Source organism: Impatiens glandulifera, chromosome 4, assembly GCF_907164915.1.
Source record: "Impatiens glandulifera chromosome 4, dImpGla2.1, whole genome shotgun sequence".
Classification (NCBI taxonomy): domain Eukaryota; kingdom Viridiplantae; phylum Streptophyta; class Magnoliopsida; order Ericales; family Balsaminaceae; genus Impatiens; species Impatiens glandulifera.
The window spans coordinates 33,155,212-33,163,643 of record NC_061865.1 but is presented as its reverse complement, the minus strand read 5'-3'; positions in this window follow the sequence as shown (position 1 = coordinate 33,163,643).

The following is an 8,432-nucleotide window of genomic DNA, read 5'->3' as shown; positions in this document are numbered from 1 at the left end:
ACGGGCATCTAAACAGCTTTAGAAACTACTATCTCCTCTTTAATATGGATTTTAGTTTGAACCACCACAGGGGCTGTTCAACAACATGCTGGGCCATCAGACGCTTTTCTTCAAAAGAAAAGTTGGCAAGCTTAGAGAGATAGATAGAAGCCTACTCTTCATCTTCAAATATAAACTGGTAAGCTCTAATGATTTTTTAGGGGCTCGCTTTGATGAGGAGACATGTCATCAATGTCGTCGGAACTGTTGCCGTCTGCACTAACTTGAATAATACTCGACCGAGATGACTTGGTGCAATGAACGTATCGGGATGACTGTAGAGCAATAGTCATTGATAATCAAGTCAAGTCGCTTCAGTTCATTCTATTCTGAAAGAGCATCCCTAGCAAGCGAATTGAAGTTTTCCTTTCTCGCCTCAAGTAGAGGAAAGAGTGCTCAACCCATAATATTTGCAACAACGAGATTCTTTCTCTTTAGTGCTTCATGGACCCCAGTTGTTTTTTCCCATTTAAGGACCCTCTTCTCCATCTTTATTAACTTCTTCCATTCCTTTTCGATTTCACCACCGAAGATGATTTAATCGAATTGTGATTTTAACCAATGATTCAACCAGGTATCGAAGACTTCAATCTTCTCTGTAGCTTTCTCTTTAACATGTTCCATAACGAGATTGAAGATACAAATGGCCTCCGAAACCTTTTCCGTAATCTCTTTAGCAATACCTTTTCCCTTTCCAGGAACTTCGACTAGTTTAAGAGTAGGCACTAGTTCTTTGATAGTGATGCCATGAGCCTCCCTTACTGCTCATACGATTTCATAAGGGGACAGAGCCTTCTAAAATGCCGCTTCTAGAAGCTTAGTCACTATTCCCTTTGTTTTCTTAACGGGTGGTTCTTCAATAGTTTCAACGACAAGCGTCTCAACATTCGACTAAATGAGAGCTTGTTCGATAGATATAATAGCAACAAACGTGGGAGCAATTGCCTACTCTATTTCAGCAGATATAAAGACATTACTAGTAGCATGAGCAACTACTGATTCGTTAGGGAGGACATGCGATATTTCCATGTCAAAGCATTCAATATTTTGACCAACTGGCTCAACAGTTGGTCCTTCAGCGTTTTCCAATACAAGAACATCAATATTTGGCACTACAGACGGAGGAGTAGAGAAAGTTACCTTGGTAGACTTTTTGGCGACATTAAACGCCTTCATCTGATCAACAGCAGGAGGAGACAACCTAGTCCGCTTCTTAATCGGGCTGGCTGGGGAGAGGGCGAAAGAGACGAGATCGGGATGGTGGCGAGGGGAAGAATTCCTTGTCTTGCCCTTTTAGAGATGGATTCAACTACTCCCGAATCCTTTCTCGGCACTGTCTTCTGACTGTTAGAGCTAGCATCAGACTCCATAATGGAGGATTTAGCTCTTTTAGCACCCATCGAGCGGATGGAGGTCGCTTGGCGCTTGGACCGAGTGATCGATTGACCACTCGTCTGTTGGCTGAAGTATCCAGGAGTCATCTCCTTGGAGAGTTTCTTTCTTTCAAGGGTGCCTTTCACAGAGATATTGGTGAATATACGATAGGGGTTAACAGCCTCACCCCCGTCCATGGGAATGCCCAAATGCTCCATGAACCAGCCGAGTTTGACTGAAAAGCCCACACTCTGCTTGTTCCTTGAATAAACCAACTAGAAGAGATTAGAGAACAAGGTAGATACACATTTAATCGACATACCTTTAGAGATGGCAATCATATAATCGAATCTATCTTGGGTATACAGCTCGAATGAGCCTGCCCTACCCTAAAGTGCCTTAGCCACAATGTCGTTAAGAAGACAAAAATGGGGCTTCAAGAGCTTCTTCTACCCATTTATTCTGATCGAACTACCGTCGATTGAGAAGACAATCTGCGACTCTAAAATAACCTGGGCCGGAATTACAAAGTCAAAGGTGTGACCCTGAAACGGTAGTTCAAAAAACTCGGCAAACATCGATTCATTGAATGAGATAAATTTACCGTTCACCGTTGCCATTATCGAGTCTCCAACCACGTTCTCCGTCTTGAAGAACTCACACACCTCCTTTGTTAGGATCGGGGACTCCCTTGGAGGACCGGGGTGTTTCCGGTTCTAGGAAGGGAGGCCGCTTACAACAACACAACACACTTTGGTGATAGTCCGGTTAGAGACTATGACCGTTCTCAGCACTTCGCAAACTGTCACAGACTCTTGAACCGGATTCAAGGGCGGAAATGTCTGTTTCAGTCTGAAGCAAAGTATGCAACTTAGTTTTGATGAGATTAATAAGGAGTCGGTTAGATGGAGTATATGAACCGGTTTTTGATTTAAGGAGTAAGATTGTTTTGGTTTGTGGTTAGGTTAAGTGAGTAAACAGGAAATAAAGGAAATAACACGAGACAAGATTTTTATGGATGTTCGGAGCAAACCCTCCTACGTCAGTCACCCCTTCTTCTCAGGTTATGAGAAGGATCTCCACTAACTTTCAAAGTTACAACGGTTACACAGCCGGTCGAGCCTTAACTCACTACTCGCCGGTTACACCAACTCACTCTTGATGTAATACAATAACACAACACAACAATAACTTTCGGTAAATGACACAACGATTTTGATTCGCACGTGAGATTTCTTTATCTCTCTAAGATTTTCGTGACTTGTCATTAATGAGGTCGCTTCGTCTTCCTTTTATAGTGAAGATCGTTCCAACGGTACCTTTCTTCTCTCATCGTGGGATTGGTTAATCTAGAGTCACGCCGGTGCAGAGAGGTTACTTGCACGTTTCACCTTCCTCAACACTTGGCAAGAATGCAGACACTCCTCAGGTAAAGATGACGTAGCCGGTTTGCAGATTCGAACACGTGTCAGGCATGCACCTTCCGGTTGTCGAAGTCGGATCAATAAATCATCATTGTTTTTCTCGCATGCTTCTGATCGGATCTTATCTTCGTTTATCTCTTCGAGACATGTCTATTTCGTCATATTACGTCATCTCATTAAATTTTAGTTTCCGGTTGATTCTTCCACAGTATAGTCCGGCTGGAATGTAGACTTGTCTTTGCTAGCCGGTCTCTTGAGAATGTTAAAACCGGTTCCTCTTGATCTTGACTTGATCACTTGGAACTAGATTTCTTTGAAGTGTTCTTCAGCCGGTTTATGAGGCTCCAGCCGGTCTGTGCAATTCGATCTGTTCCTGCACATAGAAGTTAATAGTTGTTTAGTTTTTCTGGCCGCTTCCAAAAATTAACTTTACTTAATTTTTCTATCAATTTCTCCCTTTTTGATTATTTAGAATAAATATTCAAAACTTGTAATGTGTGGCCGGTTTGAAAATTAACTTTACTTAATTTTTCTATCAATTTCTCCCTTTTTGATTATTTAGAATAAATATTCAAAACTTGTAATGTGTGGCCGGTTTGAAAATTAACTTACTTACCTTTTCTATCAATTTCTCCCTTTTTGATTATTTAGAATAAATATTCAAAACTTGTAATGTGTGGCCGGTTTGAAAAATATGTTTAACAATTTCTCCCTTTTTGATGTTTTTCTGTTTTAAGAAAAATTTCAAAACATGTTTTGATTTTTCAAAGGATATTTAGAAAAATAATTACTTTAGAGTATGATAAAAACGACTGAGTTCTGAAACAAAACCAAACATAGATAAATTGTTCATAAGAGAGAAAATAAACTAAGGATTGGATGATCCCCCCTTTTCATTTTCTTTTTCCTTCCGCTTCCTTTCTTCTTCTTCCCTTGCCTTCCATTCCCTTTCTCGTCGTTCAGCGTCGAATTGCCATCCAGTCCATACACTTGAGATGCCGGGAGTTCGTTTGCCGAATCCGAAACCGCCGCTTACTAGTCTTGGTGGGCGAGGCGTTTGAGCAACAATCGGTCTAGTACTTGGAGTTGCGATTGAAGTTTCGACTGCTTTCTTCTTTCGCCGATTGAGTTGTTTGACATCCTCTTCTTCTTCGTCAAAAGATCCTCTCCTTTTCATAAAAACATACGGACCACTGAGATACTTCCTAAGGCCAGAATACTCGAGCGATCCGAACATATCCATGATATTCTATTGCTCGATTGTGTAGAGTGAATCAAAATCCACCTGTAGAGTGTTGAGAGAAGGGAAACAACCTTCTTGCCAGCCATCATTGAAAGTAAGAAACGGATTAGAACGGAGATAAACAAGGTTTCTTAGAGAGAAGGAAAAGAGAATTAGGGTTTTAAGAAGAAAGTAAGCATAAGAACTCCAAACACATGCAATATGTCTTTAAGTAGAATTTGAACCGTCACATGTTTAATCGTCATTTTTTGAAAAAGAAGGCCCATCAATTAATTTTAGACACATTTTCCCAAAAGTAGTCATCATTAACTGAGTTTTTACCAAAAAATCTTAATAGTTAAGGATATATTAGTCATTTTCTTTAACATTGAAAGACACATGTCTTCAAGTTATTTGAGTTTAGAACATAACTGTTTTAATGTTTGGGCGGGAAAATTAGATGACAACGCATATTAACAGCTGTCCTTAATCGGTTTGATGATGAAATATCTAACAACACACGTAGTTAGACGTCTAACCTATTGTCCACATTCTAGCGTCTAAGTTGGATAGATATCTATTTAGACGCAGATGTATAAGTACACTTGTCTTATAAACGTTTAGACATCTAATTAGACGCAAGCGTCTAATTACGCTTGAACATCACGTGTCAAACATGTGTCTGGTTAGACGTGAGAGTATAACTACACTTTTCTTTCAGACGTCTAACCGGCGTTAGTATTAAACAAAGACATTTATCCAACCCAGAAACATAGACAACTTAAGTAAATACACGTCTAAATACTCGTTTTCTTTTACACGACGTCATTTAATAGACCAACTCAAGCTTTCGTCTACGTGCATCTGTCTGAACATATTAAACATTAATTTCCCCCTCAATTTATGCATGTTTAAAGAAAATAAATGATATGAGGTCCTCAAGACCCAAAAATAATTTTAAGGAAGAAGCACTTAGTTTGTGGGAGTGGCTTTGAGAACACATGTGCCACTTGTTGATCTGTTGGAGCATAATCTTAGAGGAGTGTGCTCCAAGTTGCCTCCATTCATCTGTCCTATATCACCTACACAAAAATGTATTTACGGCTTTTGGTACCCACATTCACTTGGGTCCTCGGTCAATCAGTCCCTTAAGAATCAATATTTAAGTTATTCTGATGGATTTCCCATTTTGTGTTGTGATTAGTGCGTAAGATTTAGGCTTTATAGACGTATGCCTGCTAGGAGCTGATCCCTTAACTTTAGAGGATGGATTTGATCCCTTAACTTTTGAATAAGACTTTCTTTTGGTTTAGAAGTTTAAGATAAAATATGTTTATTGATTTCAAATTTCGACCTTATTTCATTTTAAGAGTCTGATAGCTTTTTGTACTCCATGACCATGTCATTGAGTGCAAAAATTAAGTCATCATGTGTAAACTCTTCTGAAGAGAAATCAAATACCTCATAGTCTTCCTCTTCTCTGGCCATGAAGCATGCAACCTCTTCATCATCACTAACACTAGATGATTAGTCATCTGGGCCGCTTTGGATCCACTTTACCTTGCTGTCAGCCGCAATGAGAGCTTTCAACTCTTTCTCGTTATCATTCTTCTTCTCATCACGTTTTGGCTTCCTACACTCCGATTTATAATAACCTAGTTTATCACAGTTAAAACACTTCAAGTTAGACTTAGAGTTATTCTTATTATCATTTTTTTTATTTAAAGAGTTTGAGTTAGAATTTCTCTTCTTCATGAATTTTCCGAATTTCTTCACGAAGAGAGCCATTGCATCACTATTGAGCTACTGGGCAACCGTCTTTACTTCAGTGGCAGCAGGTGACTCCTCAGCAGTCACTAGTTCCTTGGTTGGAATGACAAATGTGGAACACTCCTCTTCATTCCTATTGTTTATTTCAAACTCATAGGCCTTCAAATCAGCTAGCAAGTCAAAGAGCTCCATCTTGTCGAGATCTTTGGACTCCCTCATTGCCATTGTGATAGGATCGGTGCTACCAATAGAGACTAGGGTCTGACTATTGATGACAACTTCAGGAAAATGATTTGATTGAAATCATGTGAGGGATTAATATCTCTTTCTATTTTTCGCAAACCATCACAAACTCTTCAAACGATTCAAGTACGAAAATGTTTGTTTATGTTTGAAGCTTTGAACCAATGAAAGATGAAAGACATAAAATAAAGAACACAGAGTTGTTTATGGATGTTCGGAGCAAACTCTCTTACGTCACCCCTTCTTCCAACAACCGGAAGAATTTCACTAACTTCCTTATATAAAATACAGATTACTGAGCTAGCTATCTCTCTGTTGAACAAAACAACCTTTTTTCAACTTAATTACAACACTAAAGTTTTCTTTTAGAAAAGACAATATGTAATTACAATATATTCACAACTAGATAGAGAGTGAGATATTTGATTTCGAGACATTTGATTTCGGAAATTTTATTTAATCGAATGAATGAAAATGCTCTCTGTCTTGACCATTGTCATTTGGCTTCCATATATACTGAAATACACCAACGGTCTAATTCTTCTTTTGGACACATGTCCTCTTTCTGTTGGATGTACTATTCATGAGGTACTGGGTAGTACATCAGGAAAAGATTCTTGAGATCGTGGTAGTACAATGTAGTACAGGAAATTTGAATAATGGAAAACATGGAAGTTGTTCATTTGATGAACTCTTCTATCAGCTATCTGTAGAACTCTACTGCTAGCTGTCTGGAAGTTCATCTACCTTCAGACGTCTATCAGACTTGCTTAGACGTCCATCTTCTTAGACGCCTCATCTAACTACGTTTCCCTTTAGACCTCGTTTAAAGGAGTTCGATGTCCTCTTCTAACTATGCATCCCTTTAGACCTCGTCTAAAGGTGTTAGACTACCTGATCTAACTACGCATCCCTTTAGACCTCGTCTAAAGGAGTTAGACATCCTCGCCTAACTACGCATCCCTTTAGACCTCGTCTAAAGGAGTTAGACAACCTTGTCTAACTACGCTTCCCTTTAGACCTCGTCTAAAAGAGTTAGACGACCTCGTCTAACTACACTTCCCTTTATACCTTGTCTAAAGGAGTTAGACTACCTCATCTAGCTAAGCTTCCCTTTATACCTCGTCTAAAGGAGTTAGACGTCATCGTCTAACTACGCTTCCCTTTAGACCTCATCTAAAGGACTCAGAAGACCTCATCTAACTACACTTCCCTTTAGACCTCGTCTAAAGGAGTTAGACGACCTCGTCTAAAGGATTTAGACGACCTCGTCTAACTACGCTTCCCTTTAGACCTCGTCTAAAGGAGTTAAACGTCATCGTCTAACTACACTTCCCGTTAGACCTTGTCTAAAGGAGTTAGACGTCCTCATCTAACTATGCTTCCCTTTAGACCTCGTCTAAAGGACTCAGAAGACCTCATCTATCTACACTTCCCTTTAGACCTCGTCTAAAGGAGTTAGACGACCTCGTCTAAAGGAGTTAGACGACCTCGTCTAAAGGATTTAGACGACCTCGTCTAACTACGCTTCCCTTTAGACCTCGTCTAAAGGAGTTAAACGTCATCGTCTAACTACACTTCCCGTTAGACCTCGTCTAAAGGATTTAGACGTCCTCGTCTAACTATGCTTCCCTTTAGACCTCGTCTAAAGGAGTTAGACGTCTTTGTCTAACTACGTATCCCTTTAGACTTCGTATAAAGGAGTTAGACGACCTCATCTAACTACGCTTCCCTTTAGACCTCGTCTAAAGGAGTTAGACTACCACGTCTAACTACGTATCCCTTTAGACCTTTTCTAAAGAAGTTAGACTACCTCGTCTAACTGCACTTCCCTTTAGACCTCGTCTAAAGGAGTTAAACGTCATCGTCTAACTACACTTCCCGTTAGACCTCGTCTAAAGGATTTAGACGTCCTCGTCTAACTACGATTCCCTTTGGACCTCGTCTAAAGGAGTTAGACGACCTCGTCTAACTATGCTTCCCTTGAGACCTCGTCTAAAGGAGTTAGACTACCTTATCTAACTAAGGTTCCCTTTAGACCTTGTCTAAAGGAGTTAAACGTCCTTGTCTAACTACGCTTCCCTTTAGACCTCGTTTAAAGGATTTAGACGACCTCGTCTAACTACGCTTCTCTTTAGACCTCGTCTAAAGGAGTTAAACGTCATCGTCTAACTACACTTCCCGTTAGACCTCATCTAAAGGATTTAGACGTCCTCGTCTAACTCTGCTTCCCTTTAGACCTCGTCTAAAGGAGTTAGACGTCCTCGTCTAACTACGTATCCCTTTAGACCTCGTATAAAGGAGTTAGACGACCTCATCTAACTACGCTTCCCTTTAGACCTCGTCTAAAGGAGTTAGAC